Source organism: Crocuta crocuta, unplaced genomic scaffold (assembly GCF_008692635.1).
Source record: "Crocuta crocuta isolate KB4526 unplaced genomic scaffold, BGI_CrCroc_1.0 scaffold145, whole genome shotgun sequence".
NCBI classification, from domain to species: domain Eukaryota; kingdom Metazoa; phylum Chordata; class Mammalia; order Carnivora; family Hyaenidae; genus Crocuta; species Crocuta crocuta.
Genome location: NW_027530857.1, coordinates 5,430,474 through 5,441,544, shown reverse-complemented (window position 1 = coordinate 5,441,544; position 11,071 = coordinate 5,430,474). Strand labels below are relative to the sequence as shown.

At 43.8% G+C, this 11,071-nt stretch overlaps 1 protein-coding gene across 1 annotated transcript in view; it reads right to left on the bottom strand.

The window, feature by feature from the left end:
* Positions 1 to 10,560, bottom strand: part of LOC144235960 (uncharacterized) — a 74,102-nt gene extending 63,542 nt beyond the window's left edge. Inside the window, exons 1-2 of the mRNA XM_077769577.1 lie at positions 10,380 to 10,560; positions 8,843 to 8,879 (exon numbers count right to left, since the gene is read on the bottom strand). The gene's annotated coding sequence lies outside the window, so the exon portion shown is untranslated. The remainder of the gene's footprint in view (positions 1 to 8,842; positions 8,880 to 10,379) is intronic.
* Between the last annotated feature and the right edge of the window lie 511 nt (positions 10,561 to 11,071).

Below are 11,071 nucleotides of genomic sequence, written 5' to 3'. Positions count from 1 at the left end.
CATATGAGAATGTGATGGGTTAAAATTATATCTTCCAAAAATTATTTTGGTTTCTTCTGGAGCTTCATAGGTAAAATATGCCACATGTGCCTAAAAAGATTAAGTGTTGTCTCTCTGTAGAATGCAATTTTAATACATGTTCCATATTAATAGATTATTGTTCTATTTGGGAGAGTCTATAAGTCTATATTTTGTATGTAATCTTTTAAACTAAGAATTTGCTTGAAATTTTTACTACTATGTTAATTTCTAATTGTGTTCATAACGGTTTTTATTTAGTTAAAAATCTCTGTGTATCTCTGAAATCAAATTATAGATTCCTGATCTGGCTAAGAAATAAGTCATATTCTTATGACTTATCTACATATTTATAAATACTTATAGTTTATATGCAAATGATATAGTATATATTTATATGCAAATGACAAGTCCAGGTTTTCTGGCTTCCTCCATTCAACTGAAATTTAGAGATGCTACAGCACCTTACAAAAAGTCTGAACAAATATCTTGAGAGTAGAAGTGAATGAGTCCCAATATGTGGGAAACAGCAGCCTGTAGGAGAGCTCCAGGGAGCACATTCAGGGCCTGAACTAGGGATAGTTTTCTAGGAAGACCTTTTTCTCATTGTTTGCTGCTTCACTCTACTGGGCAGCCAACAGTAATGTCAGCATGTCTAAACCATTTTCTCCCCACTCCCTAATGCAGACAATATTTCCGAGGGTAGCTACACTTCAATTAAAACACAGCTTCGGGGAGGAGGAGCAAGATGGCAGAGAAGTAGGGAACTCCTTACATTGCACTCGCCCCCATATCTCGTTCAGAGAAGACCTGAAGCCATAAGTACCCTTGCAGAATCCAGGAGTTTGGGAGGAAATGGAGACAGAGTCCACCGAGAAAGCCTTCTAACTTGAGTGCGAACTGGGGAAGATAAAATCGGCCTGGGACCAGAGACGCAGAGGGACAGGGGCAACCCCCTCTGCAGGGAGTGAGAGGGTAAACTGCTTAAGACACGGTCCCTGTCGCTGGGGAACAGAAAAACCTCCGCTCTGGACACAGAGGGACCCGGTTTCCGGCTCTCCAGCTGACAATAGGCGGGACGCACCTGTCCCAAACAATCCTGGGAAAACAACTCCCCGCGCACCAACTCGACCTGGAGGGGCCGCGCGCCGACCGCGCCTTTGTGCTTCTGGCTCGGCTGGATCCCTAGAGGGGAGGCAAAGGGCTGAAAACTGGGAGATTTGCCCGCGAGTTCCTGTTCCGGGTGACGAGACACAGAGGGACCCGGTTTCCCGCTCTCCAGCGGACCCGAGGCAGGAAGTACTCGTCCCAGGCGACCCCTGTCCTTGCTCGCCATCCCAACCTGGAGGAGAAGGGAGCAGCGATTCTGGCTCCATCCCCAGGGCCAGGCAAGAGGCTGGAACTGCCCCGAGGGGATCGCCTGCGAGGTTGTATCTACGGCAATTTCAGTGGGGCGCACTCACTGGGATTTGGAAACGAGGCCTGGCCTGGGATAGAACACGACCCACCTTAGCTGTGCCCCTGGCATGGGGAGTTTACACATCCAAAAAAGTGAGTTGCAGTCCTTTGTTCAAGAAGTGACTGGAGCGCCGCCACTCTTCTCCCCACAACCACCAAGGCAGAGCTCCCACCTGATGCACTGGATCAAACCACGCCCATCCCTGCGAGAGAGCTGCCCTCCTCCCCCCTTCTTTCTTTTTTTCTTTCTTTCTTTCTTTCTTTTTTTTTTTTTTTATGGGAGTACTGACCTGATTAACTCTGGTCACCAGCTTGCTTAAACAGTCACATCTAGTCCATTCTGTAGATGTACATTCTACACCTACCGACCTTTTCATCTCTTTCTCTCAGGAGTAATCAGACTATAGAGTTTCTCTGGATAACACCAGCATCTTTCTCTCACCTCTCCAACCATATTCCACCCTTTAGCTCTTTGAAAAAAGCGTCTTATCCCTTCTGATGTTCATTCTGTTTCCAATTTCGTACCTGCNCGTCAACCAGCACTGCATACACCTGGCTATTTAATTGTAGCTGGGAAATCTGGTTATACGCTTTAAACTGTTCTTGTCTATTGGCTTTCTTCCTTTTTCCTTCTCTTCTTTTTGACGTTTTTACATATTTTTATTTTCTATTATTCACCTTCCCTCCTCCCTCTTTTCTCTTTACTTTTTCGTTTTCCCTCTCAGTTTGCATGTTTGTTGAATTTGTCTGTGCGTTTGTGTGCCTCTGTTCCCTGTGTGTTTGTCTGTCTGTTTTCTTCTCCAGGGCTACCTCAAGAAACAAGCCGAAGTACACATGGTGGGGAGTCCCAAAAACCACGACCAATAGGAAAATAAAATAACCAAGGTCTCAACAAGAGAGACCAAGAGATACCATTCAAAGAACACTTTCTGAACAGACAGGCCCTGGACAGTGAAAGAGCCATCTGGCACAGCAGTGCTCACAGGTGCAGAGTGCATAACAAGCTTTACAAACTAACAAGAGGGGCGCCTGGGTAGCTTAGTCTGTTAAGCGTCCGACTTCAGCTTGGGTCATGATCTCCCAGTTCGCGGGTTTAAGCCCGGCGTCAGACTCTGTGCCAACAGCTCGGAGCCTGGAGCTGCTTCAGCCTCTGTGGAGCCCCCTCTCTCTACTCATGCTCTGTCTGTCTGTCTGTCTCTCTCTCTCTCTCCCCAAATAAATAAATAAACATTTAAAAAATAAAAAAATAAAATGATAGAAAGATAACCAAAATGATGAAATGAAAGAGCTCTCCTCCAAAAATATTCCAGGAAGAATTAACAGCTAAAAACATGCTCAAAACAGATATAAGCAACATAACTGAACAAGAATTTAGAATAATAATCATAAAATTAATTGCTGGGGTTGAAAAAAGCACGGAGGACATAAGAGAAACTATGACTACAAACAATATGGAGCTTAAAAATAGTTATGATGAATTAAGAAATGCGATAAATGAGATACATAATAAACGGGAGGCGTCCAATTCATGGATTGAAGAAACAGAAAGGGGAATAAGTGACTTAAGAAGACACAATTATAGAAAAAGAAGAAACTGAGAAAAAGAGAGATAAACTGATCCAGAAACATGAAAGAAGAGTTCGAGAGCTCAGTGATACAATCAAACGGAACATAGGAATTCCAGAAGAGGAAGAGAGAGGGAAAGGTGAAGAAGGAGTCTTGGAACAAATTATAGCAGAGAACTTCCCCAACCTGGGGAGGGAAGTAGACGTTGAAATTCAAGAGGCACAGAGAACTCCCCTTAGATGTCACTTGAATCCATCATCTGCACGACATATCCTAGTGAAACTGGCAAAATATAAGAACAAAGAAAGAATTTTGAAAGCAGCTAGGGAGAAAAGGGCCCTGACGTACAAAGGGAAACCTATCAGACTGGTGATAGAAACTATCTACTGAAACTTGGCAGGCCAGAAAGGAATGGCAGGAGATCTTCAATGTGATGAACAGAAAAAATATGCAGCCAAGAATCCTCTATCCAGCAAGCCTGTCATTCAGAATAGAAGGAGAGATAAAAGTCTTTCCAAATAAACAAAAATTGAAAGAATTTATCACCACTAAACCAGCCCTACAAGAAATCCTGAGGGGGACTCTCTGAGGGAAATGTTGCAAGAAACGCAAGATGGGAGAGACACCACCACAAATATGGATCCCACAAATGACACAATGACTCTAAACCCATATATTTCAATAAAAACACTGAATGTAAATGGACTAAATGCCCCAATCAAAAGACATAGGGTAGTATAATGGACAAAAAAACAAAATCCATCTATTTCCTGTCTACAAGAAACTCATTTTAGACGGGAGGACACCTTCAGATTGAAGGTAAGAGGATGGAGAAATATCTATCATGCTACTGGAAGTCAAAAAAAGCTGGAGTAGCTATACTTATATCACACAAACTGGACTTTAAAGTAAAGACAGTAACAAGGGATGAAGAAGGGCATTATACAATAATTACAGGGTCTATCCATCAGGAAGAGCTAACAATTATAAATGTCTACGCATCAATATGGGAGCACCTAAGTATTTAAAACAATTAATCACAAACAGAAACACTCCTATCGATAATAACATGCTAATAGCAGGGGACTTTAACACTCCACTTACAGCAATGGATAGATCAACTAGACAGAAAATCAATAAAGACACAATGGACTTACATTACACATTGGACCAACTGGATGTGACAGATGTATTTAGAACTCTACATCCTGAGGCCATGGAATTCACTTTCTTCTCAGGTNCAGATACCATATGTTTGCACGTATAGGAGGATTAGGAGGAACTTAATGGAGGACCGTGGGGGAGAAGAAGGGGGGAAATAGTGGGGGAGAGGGAGAGAGGCAAACCATGAGAGACTCTTGAATGCTGAGAACAAACTGAGGACTGGTGTGTGGGAGGGGGGAGGGGGGAGATGGGTATGGAGGAGGGCACTTGTGGGGATGAGCACTGGGTATTATATGGAAACCAACTTGACAATAAACGATTTGTAAAAAAAATAAAAGTAAAAAAAATTAAAAAAAAAAACACAGCTGCAGTCAGAGGCACTGGATGCTCTTCTCTATAGTCAAGAGGTGCCTGGGGAGCTAAAGAAGTAAGTATTTTAATGGTAGAGCTCTGTCATAAGGCACTCAGTCTTCCAACTTCACTGGAGTGAGTTCAAACTAAGACCTAGATTCTCACCAATTCCCTTAAGGTAGACGTTACTAGTCAATGTAGGTGATAATGAAAATAAGGGAAAAAAATTAGGTTTCTGGGGAAATCAATACTTACGGGAATATGAAAGTAAGATAAGTTTAGGAAGCTATACAAAAGGAGATAGACCTAGTAGAAGACAATAAACAAGAATTTGAAATATTCATGGGTAGAAAAAAGAGGTTGAAAACATAAAGTAGAAACAAGCAGCTGTGAAAAAAATTGATTAGACATATTTCATGTAAGAAATATAGTTAGTGATATGATCTCAGTGGATAGGCTAAAATACTACCTAGTGAGCAGGAGGTTAGCTCAAAGAACATTCCCAGGGGGCATCACGAAGGAACAAATGATGAAGGAAATGGTAACAAATGTGGAATGAAACAGAATACATTCAGTATCTGCTCAACAGAAGTTCCAGGAAAAAAACAGAGAGGAGGAAGCGTTTGAGCATATATATCAGAATTGTGCAAATAGTAAATGATGTAATATTTCAGATTAATCAGGCTCAGATTGAATATGGAGGTATATAAGAACTCTAGATGCATTTCAGTGAAATTAGAAATTTCTAAAGAGAAAAATCACATCTTTCCCAAAGCAGTTAAAAACTGAATGGACACGGATATCTTCACAGCAACAGTGGCATGGGAAGATAATAACATTTTATTTGGACAATGCCGAAGAAAGGAAATTTTAACAAACAATTTCATATGAAGCTGAATTTGCCTTTAATGCAAAAGATGATTAAAGATACTCTCAGGCATACTGAGTCTCAAGTAGTTACAAGAAGACTGTCTTTGAAAGAATTCATAGATGTCCTTCAGGAAAGAGAAAAAGAAAATGGAAGAAGAAATAGTTAGACATGAGAGAAAAGGAAGAAGGATGAACTAAGCTTTATGATGTTGCCCAAATAGCACATATTTATAAAAATTAGATCGATCCCTATAAATTGATATTGAAACACTAGAAAACACAAACTTGGCTGGAGACTGGAGGTGGGATTCAGAGACGCAATATAAAGTGGGCGTATGATGAGTTGCCTCCTCCAGGGTAATATCGAGATTCAGCCTAGCTTTAGTATTGCTAACAAGTAAGTGAGCACTTGAGTCTTCATAAAGGAGAGGCAGCCTCCAGGTCAATACGGAGGGCACAACTTTAAGTAGAGATAAAAATTCCATTTATCCAGTGGTAAATATGGAACGACACAAGAAGCAAGCAGAAGACACAGGACAAAACTAAAATAACAGGAGTAAGTCCCACTGTAACATAGGAACACAGGGAACAAAATAGTTCGTTTATACCTCACGATAGTCTAGAAATGAGTTATGGTGACTTAAAATGTAAACAGTAAGATAAACTAAACCTCAGTAGGGGAGGAATTAAGGCACTGATAGTGGAGCAGTAAGAGGTACAGGAGAGGTATGCATACTCAACACCGTCCTTGAATAAAACCACACAAAAATGTCGATAATGCACTTATTAGAGCAAATATATAAACTCAAATACATGATATTACTGTTTTCGTCTCCTGAGGTGACACCTCTCAGGACCCTAACTGGTCTGTAATTCCAGCTTTAATTGTTACTCTCCTGTCAGCCGCGAAGGGTCGCGCTGTGTTAACCACCCACACTAACAGTGAAATGTTGCTCGTCAGGGTAGTTACCTCACTGAAAACACATTCACTCTGTTTGCTTTTAACAGATTACAATCTCTCTCCCTGAAATATCCACGCTGTGCCATAGCCCATGCCATAATGATCTTTTCCTACAAAGATCTAGCTATATATTACCAGAGAGTGCCAAGGAAGAGAATTCCCAATTTCTACAAGGTCACTTCATATTTCTCATAATCCTATATTCAGAAGATAGCATCACAGCAAAAATTTTATAGCACTACATTTTAACAAGTTAGGCCACAACAGAAATTTAAAAGTTGTACTCACAACTCACACTGGACAAATCACCTTCTGGGCTCTGGGTGTCTCCTCACTAAGGACAGAGGTTGGATTACATGACCTTGAGGACTTTTGCTGTTCTTCATATTGCATAATGACTTTCCATGTCAACCTTGCCCTAATTCATCCATGCTAACAACGTACTTTAAAACTAATTATATTCCTTTTCATTTGTATTACTGTATTAGAGAAGACAAGAACAAAGATACATACCAAAAAACCCTATAAATTTGATCATCACTATTAACATCATTTTATATTTCATCCCCTCTTTGCTTATGGAATTATATGACTGAAATCATATTTACATAAATTTGATGTTTCAGTTGTTTAATATTATAAAATGATAATCTGTACATTATTTAAATCTGTACACACTTCACTTAATATTCTATAACTATATACTATATCGTTATTGGCTTTTTCTTTCTCTTAATCTCTTATATTTGATCATTATAATTGCCTCCACGTTTATACTATTATAAAGGTCGCAGTGTTTACCATCCTGCATTCACATAAGTTTTTAAGTTTATCTTTTTTCTTTTTACGGCCCCCTCGTCCCCTGCCTCACTGGGTGTGCGCTCCTGTTCCCTAAGCAGGAAGAGGCAGCAGGCAGACACTAAGGCCCACACCTGGGGTCCCAAGATGTCAATGGCTAAGGATGCCTGGGACTGGGACACCTCCCACCTGGGCTTCTAGCACCCCACGGGCTCCCTTTCCCTTCCACAGGGCTCAGACTTGCTGGACAGGACTGCCCTGAGGGCCAGGAGCAGAGGGCCACGCAGGCAGCCTGCACACAGACGGAGGGGCCCTGCAGGACCCAGAAGACCCTAGAACCAGCCAGGCCTTCAGACCCAGCCCCTCCCAAGGCCCCTGGCTCCCTGCCCCAGGCACACCCACGCATGGTGACATGGCGGCAGACGTGTCTCCTGGTCCTGGTGATTAAGCCTCAGCTGATTAAGCATCTGACTTCAGCTCAAGTTATGATCTCACAGCTCCTGAGTCTGAGCCCCACCTTGGGCTCTGTGCTGACAGTGCAAGCTGGCTTGGGATTCTCTCTCTCTGTTCCTCCCTGACTCACGCTTTCTCATATTAACTCATGTAATCCTCACATCAATCTACTAAAGTGGGTGCATCATTATGCCCTCTTACAGAAGCAGAATCTGAGGCACACGGGAGAGAATAAATAATTTCCTCATGGCTTGATAGTAAGTGGCAGAGCTGGAGCTGTAATCCAGGTTCCAAAGGCGGAGAACCGCAGAAGCCCCTGGGGCCCAGGTGTGCCAGCACGGAGCACCCGGTCTTTCCAGGACAGTGCAAAGGACATCTTATTGTATTAATTCTTCATTAAAATGGTACCTGGCACCTTCATGGCATAGAAATACTTGGACTGCCTCCGTGTCTCTTTTGGGCAAAAGAGCATGCATGCAGCAATTTCTGTTTAGAAGTAGTTTGCTCCGTCTATGATTCGAGAAGTCTAAGATCCATATGCCTACGTTCCCTTGTGTGGTGAACAGAGAATTCATAAGGATCACTAAATGCACCCTAGGTCTCGATGCAGACATTATTTCTGGGCAAATATAAACTGGTTTTTAAAAGTTATTTATGCTTTTGGCTTTCTTTGCTAATTTGTCGTTTTTAGTCACCTGAAATTGCAAGTCACTTAAATAATAAACTACTCTCTGAAGGAAGTGACCATGAACTGCCATATAAAACGTTCCTATCGACCTCTTTAGTTTTCCTTGGTGTGGATGACGTGGTCGGTACGCAAGGGATGGGAAGCACTTATCTCAACATCGACCTAGCAGAGGAAATGCAGTCTCAGCTGGGCATAAGCAACACTCTACAGTATCATTTTTCTACTTAGGTTTAGTATTTAATTAGCCGAGTTTTCCTCCATATCGCCTATTTGTCTACTGAACCCTGCCAAAAACACTCTTTGGCAGATGGTGAAAGAATAAAATTGCTGGCTCTAAAATCCAAAATCTTAGAGATAATTAGAAGACTTGATACAGGTAACATTTATTAGTCATGAAAAGCTTGACAGCATGGTGAATTTTTCAACCCACACAATTTTGAGAGGGGTAAAAAGATGCTTGTTTTGAATGCCGATCAAATTACGTTTCAGTGACAAGAAGTGAGAAATCTACTCACGAAACTTAGCTGGACAGCTTCTTAGTGCGAGCACAGCCTAAACAGAGAGAAGGAAAGAAAGTCGTTATAGGGGTGGATCTGCTTCTGAGCCACAACTTCACAGAAATATACTGAACAACTTTTTGAAAGTTTCCTCTGTTCTGGTTAAACAAATTACAAGTTTACTAGGTGGAAGTGAGCAAGAATAATCTTGGCAATCATTAAAGTAGCTGCAAATGAAACAAAATGTCTTCTAATTATCAGTGTTCCTTCCTTCTTAATATAAGCATCCTTCCTGGGTTGGGAAGGAACGTTCTGTAGAGGCATCTTCTGGTTGTAGAAGCTTAACATTTTAAGATTTTACCATTTAGCTATTTCACACCCACCATCCCATATATATGCGACAGTGGTAACCTTACCCATATTTCACCACAGTATAACTTGCAGAAATAGCAAATTCAAGCAATCCTGCTATTCGTAGTACAGAAGCGGGTTGGAGTGTCGGGGTGGCTCAGCTGGCTGAGCACCTAACTTCAGCTCAGGTCATGATCTCAGGGTCCAGGAGTTCATGGGTTCGAGCCCTGCATCAGGCTCTCTGCTGACAGCTCAGGACCTGGAGGCTGCTTCAGATTCTGTGTCTCCCTCTCTCTCTGCCCCTCCCAGCTTACACACACACTCTTGTCTCTCAAAAATAAATAAACATTTTAAAAAACTATAGGGGGGGAAGAAACACGGCAGAGAAGTAGGGGAACCCGAAGTTCCCTCATCCCTCAAACACAGCAGTATTGAGGCCAGAAGACAGGGACTTTTAGGAATCCAGGCTATGGAGTCACAGACACATCTGCAGGGACCGACGGGGACAACTTGGCTGGACACAGGTGCGTGACTGCGAATGGGGAGAGGGGATCCCTTTCTGTGCAGAATGGAGGGGAGGGATCCCTTTCTGTGCAGAGAAAAGAGAAAGGCAGAGTGTGGAAGTGTAGGACTATTTGGACAAGAGAAAAACCTCTCCGGAACACAGACCGGGGAACGAAAAAAAAAAAAAAAGGAGCAAGAACCAGTTTCTAGGGGCGCCTGGGTGGCTTAGTCGGTTAAGTGTCCGACTTTCGCTTAGGTCATGATCTCGCGGTTCGTGGGTTCGAGCCCCGCGTCGGGCTCTGTGCTGACTGCCGGCTCAGAGCCTGGAGCCTGTTTCAGTCTGTGACTCCCTCTCTCTCTGACCCTCCCCTGCTCACGCTCTCTCTCTCTCTCCTAGAAATAAATAAAACATTTTAAAAAATTTTAAAAAAACAAAAACAAAAAACCAGTTTCTAGCCTGCACGCGGCCCCGAGGGGGGTGACGGCCCAGGGCTGCAGGCTTTCTGCTGACCCGGCCTGGGGGCCTGTACACGCACCCGGGCGGAGGGGAGCCGGCCGGGCGCCGGCAGCGAGCCCGGAGGCGCAGTGTGAGAAGGCAGGCCCCTGGAGCGCGTGCGACAAAGGTACACAGCCTCCCACGGACACAAGCCCTGCTCGTGCGGCCTGCGTGCAGGGCGCCGGCTGCGCGGCCTATCCTTACCCCGGAAGTGGGGGCGCGCAGTGCAGGGGCCTTAAAGACATCCGGGTTCGAATCCCAGCGGAGCGGCACGGAGGCGCGGGAGACTGCGGGGCGGGACACACCGCCGCCACGGCCCGCGCAGCACTGTGAGGACGGCCCCAACAGAGTGGTCCGGCCACCGCGTCCGGGCAGGCAGTGCTCCCCCGACCAGCAGCAAGCGGGGGCTTCTGGGAAGGGACCCGCGCCCGCACCGGAAGCGGGACCCGCCCACACCACCAAGCCACGCCCCTCCGCGCCTGCCTCCTGCGGCTCCAGGGTGTTGACGCTAAAGAGCCAGAAAGGCCGTCCTCTGGACCAGCGCGCCGCAGGTTGCAAAGCACCGTCAGATATGGGGCCAGTGGTTTTGCGTTTTCTGATTTGATTCTTGTTCAAATCTTATCATATAGATATTTTTTCCTTTCTTTTCTTCCTCTTAGTTCTTCCCTTCTCTATTCTGGTTGTTGGTTTGTTTAAGCAGACATTGTTAATCTGTTCTTTTACACCTCTTCTGTATCTCCTTTTTATTTTCCTTTTCTCTCTCTCTCTCTCTGAATTAAGCCATATAGTTCCTATGATTCTCTGCCTGCTCAGTTTTCTTTCTCTTTGGTTCTCCTCCACCTCTCTCATTTTTCTGTATAGGATAAGGCTTCTTCCACCCACCCCCCACTTTTTAA